This window comes from Gnatocerus cornutus, unplaced genomic scaffold (assembly GCF_029298725.1).
Source record: "Gnatocerus cornutus isolate USDA-ARS CGAHR unplaced genomic scaffold, icGnaCorn1.1 ctg00000218.1, whole genome shotgun sequence".
Taxonomy (NCBI): Eukaryota; Metazoa; Arthropoda; class Insecta; order Coleoptera; family Tenebrionidae; genus Gnatocerus; species Gnatocerus cornutus.
In genome coordinates this window covers 19,841-24,375 of record NW_028275539.1, presented here as the reverse complement: position 1 = coordinate 24,375, position 4,535 = coordinate 19,841, and the positions used below count along the sequence as shown (strand labels likewise).

General features: G+C 45.2%; 1 non-coding gene across 1 annotated transcript; it reads right to left on the bottom strand.

Annotated features, from left to right (window-relative positions):
* Nucleotides 1–564: 564 nt before the first annotated feature.
* On the bottom strand, nucleotides 565–684 carry LOC148165767 (5S ribosomal RNA). Its single transcript, XR_015771195.1, has one exon. It is a non-coding gene; the product is annotated as a 5S ribosomal RNA (ribosomal RNA).
* Between the last annotated feature and the right edge of the window lie 3,851 nt (nucleotides 685–4,535).

The following is a 4,535-nucleotide window of genomic DNA, read 5'->3' as shown; positions in this document are numbered from 1 at the left end:
CAAGACCAGCGGTAAGGCGGCCAAGAAGGCCGGAAAAGCTCAAAAGAACATCTCGAAGAGCGACAAGAAAAAGAAGCGCAGGAGGAAGGAGAGTTACGCCATCTACTTTTACAAGGTGTTGAAGCAGGTCCATCCCGATACCGGTATCTCCAGCAAGGCTATGTCTATCATGAACAGTTTCGTGAACGACATCTTCGAACGTATAGCTGCTGAAGCCAGTCGCCTCGCTCATTACAACAAACGTTCGACCATAACCAGCAGGGAGATCCAGACGGCGGTGCGTCTTCTTTTGCCCGGTGAATTGGCGAAGCACGCCGTTTCTGAAGGAACCAAGGCCGTCACCAAATACACCAGTTCAAAATAAATCCTCCTCGAGCAGCTTGGAAGTTGGTTGGAAAAAAAAGAAAAAAAATCGGTTCTTTTCAGAACCACAAATTCAACTCGAACGAATTAAAAATTTTCGTCTTCATACTATATAAGTTCCTGAGAGAAAATATAAATAGTGAAAAATATATTTAAAAAAAGTTTGACATCAGAAATGTTAATAAAAAAAGAAAAGAGTAGAGACAACGGCACGCGGTGTTCCCAAGCGGTCACCCATCCAAGTACTGACCGCGCCCGACGTTGCTTGACTTCGGTGATCGGACGAGAACCGGTAGTTTTCAACGTGGTATGGTCGTTGCCTGGTAAAATTTTCCAAGATGGTACGTTGACGATTTTTTGTGATTGTTCGATCGTTTGGATGTGACATTTTTCGATGGTACACATGTCAGAAAATGTACAAGATTTAAAAGAAGAAAAAAAAAAAATTTTTTTTTGCGAGTCGTTTTTTAGTTTTTTTTTTGCGACAAAATGACGAAAAAAAAAAACTCGTATGAGGCGTTAAATTAAATTGTTCGTTTGACGATCTCAACGAGTCACTTGCGATTAACGTAATTTAAAATTTGAGAACTTACTTACTCACTTGCTTGCTTAGATGGAAATAGCACCCACTTGAAGTAAACGCCGACACGGACCGGAGATGAATAAACTCCGAACGGACGGGGTTAATTCATGAACTGACCGTAGTACGGTCGAAGGTTCGCCGCCGCCGCTACCTGCTTTCTTTCTTAGAACTGATAACAGAGTTGGTTTCTTTGTCTGTTCATTCATCGAAATTCCCACCACTCTGGCCGGGCCGGGCGGGGTGGGTGTGTGTTGTTTCATGATTTGTTCTCTTCTCGATTTATTCTTTTTCCGACGTCGTTCGATTCATAGAGATGTTTTCGTCGAAAGTGTGGTCGCGTTTACATTGCATTAAAATTTAATTTGTTCCAGTGCGACGATGAAACAAGAAAAAAGTTTCAAGTAAGTACGCACGCACGCACACCTACATATTTCATTTTTTAAATCTTTCGACGTTCGTAGTTTCTGCTCGAAATGTCGACTAATAGTAGGGAATGTTTTGTTGATTTGTTTGTTTTTCGTTTTTGAGAAGAACAAATGAAAATTTCGTTGGATTTCTGTCGACCGACGACCGACTGAAAATCCGCCGACATCGACGTAGTTTTATTTAGAGTGTCTGAAAAATGCAAACAATGCAAGATTTCCGTATTTTTGTTGGTTTGTGGTGTTTGGGGAGTTTTTTTTATGATTATAAAATGGTTTCGTCGAGAAAAATTGCTTCTTTCGCAATGAATTGGCAAGAAAAATTAAAAAACTCGTCCGTTCCCGTCGCTGGATGTTCGACGGTGGTCCGTCTGATTTTCCCTTTATTTTCGTAAAATTGACGAGAATTTCGCCGTCAAAACTGTTTTCGGTGATGTTTCGATGATGGGATTTCGTCGTGTGAGGTAATTTTTGAGGAAAAAATGTCGATTTTGCGAAAAAAGTCGTTCGAAAAGTCCGTTCGTCGTACAAATTCGTTTCTCATGGTCGAGTCCGAAATTGACATCGTTTTTTTTCCGACCTGTTCGTCAAGATCGTTTTCAAAAATCAACTCCTACGAAAGGCGAAGGTTTTATCTTCGTTCTTGAAAAAATTCGACCTTCTCGGACGTCATCTTCGACCGTTTGTGAATTTTTTTCCTACACTCTGCAGGTTCGTCGGTCGTCGCTCCGATCCGTGCTGCGTCTCTTTGCGAGGCGATTTTCGAAAAGATCGCACGTACTTTTCGACCGATTCGTTCGTGAAACTTGTAGAGGATGCTTCCAAGTTTGTCTGGTCGAAAGCGGAACTTTCCTGTTATTCGTGGAAAACGCGTAACGTCGGCGTCGAACTTGGATGTCATCTCCTTGTTTCGGAGGGTCTTTGTTCGAGTCGACGTTCGATCGGTCCTTGTTCGCTTTTGGAGGTCGGCTGGTCGTCCGGGAAAACTTGAGGTTATTCAGGAGGCCATCGCCGACCGAATCGCTCATGTTCCCGCACCCGGAGGCGGTGATCTTCGCGTAAAGAGAACGATGCCATCACGCGAAAGCTGTATTCGAGGCCCACTGAATTTTCTAACTCGACGAGAAGGCTCTCGTTTAGTCCGCGGTCCGCGCGTTTTCGAACGCGCCAACACTTTGACTTTGGCGCCCAATTCGTTCTGTAAAGTTCATTCGTTCTTTCACCGAAGAATAAGCCTACCTATAATAAAAAGAAAAAAACGCGCGCGCGATAGACGAAAATATGGCCGACGTAGAAAATCAAGCAGCTTCGACGGTCGCCGGTGCCACTTCCGGCTCCTCACCGGTGAAGAAGGAGAAGAAGCCCAAAAATCCGAGAAGCAAACCTTCTCATCCGCCCACTTCGGAGATGGTCACCAACGCCATCAAAGGCTTGAAGGAACGCGGCGGTTCTTCGTTGCAGGCGATCAAGAAATATGTCGCGGCCAACTACAAAGTCGACGCGGAAAAATTTGCGCCTTTCATCAAGAAGTACCTTAAGGGCGCCGTCGCATCCGGTTCGTTGGTCCAAACCAAAGGAAAAGGAGCTTCCGGTTCGTTCAAGTTGGCTTCTGCCGTCACCGGTGCAGCTAAGGCTCCGTCCGCCACGAAAAAGAGATCTGCCGCTGCGACCGCGTCGTCATCGGCGAAATCCAAGAAGACGGGCGTTGCTAAACGTTCCGTCGCGTCAGCGCCGACGTCCGCCGAAAAAGGATCCGCCTCAAAAGCCGGTAAGAAGGCCGCCCCCGCCGCTTCGGCCAAGTCTAAGAAAACTGCCGCCGAAAAGAAGAGCGTCGCCGTATCGAAGGCTAGAAAGGCTGCGTCCGCTCCCGAAAAGAAAGCCAGCGCCGCCTCCAGATCGCCCGTCAAACCCAAGACGCCATCGAAAGCGAAGAAATCCAACAAGGCCGGTCCAACCAAGAAACCGAAAGCGCCGAAACCGAAAACGGCCAAAGCCGTCACCGTCAAAGCGAAAAAAACCGCTTCACCCAAGAGAAAGAAGTGAAAAGTCGACGACGATGATTTAATTTTTTCAACGACGACGACGTCCTGGTGGTTTCGGGAACGTGCTCCGATCGTATATATCGACGTAGGGGCACCATCGATACAAATAAATGGCCCTTTTCAGGGCCACAATTATTTTCAAGAAACGAACGAAAGATTCGCTTGGACAATGCACATTCTGTTGAGGAGATACATACTTTCATTTGATTTTCTTGTCTATTCATTTGACTGTCGAAACAGTGTTATTACAAAGAATGATAAACTTTATTATATAATAATGTTTCAAATAGTCTCAGTTAAAAGAAAATTTAATGTGAAAGAAAAAAGCAAAAGTTTATCGTTTTATGTAAGTACGAATTTTGTGAATAAATCACATAACCTAACTTTTTTTTTTTTTTTTTTTTTTTTCAATCTCAAAAAGTTGCATGCGCGAACGATAAATTTTCAATTCGTTGGAAAATAATTGTGGTTCTGAAAAGAACCGATTTTTTTTTTCTTCTTTTAACACCTTCGAAGATGAAGAATTTGTTAATTCTAGATGGTCGGATCGGATGGATGGATGGATGGATGGAGGAAATTTAAGCCCTCTCGCCACGAATGCGTCTCGCCAATTGGATGTCTTTCGGCATGATGGTGACACGTTTGGCGTGGATGGCGCACAAGTTGGTGTCTTCGAAGAGGCCGACGAGATAAGCCTCGCTGGCTTCTTGAAGTGCCATCACGGCCGAACTTTGGAAACGGAGATCGGTCTTGAAATCTTGGGCGATCTCTCGGACGAGACGTTGGAAAGGCAGCTTGCGGATCAAAAGTTCAGTGCTCTTTTGATAACGACGAATCTCACGAAGGGCGACCGTACCGGGCCTGTAACGGTGAGGTTTCTTGACACCTCCGGTGGCGGGAGCGCTTTTTCTGGCCGCCTTCGTGGCCAACTGTTTTCTAGGTGCCTTGCCACCGGTAGATTTACGAGCCGTCTGTTTAGTTCTCGCCATCTCGGATATCGGATGAATCAAATGAAAAGAATTAACGTAGGTAGTGGCTTGCTTGCTTGCTTCGACCGAACGACCGACCGTACGTACGAACGTTCGAAAGTCAACTGAAAATTTTCGTCGCGCCAACGGCCGTTTT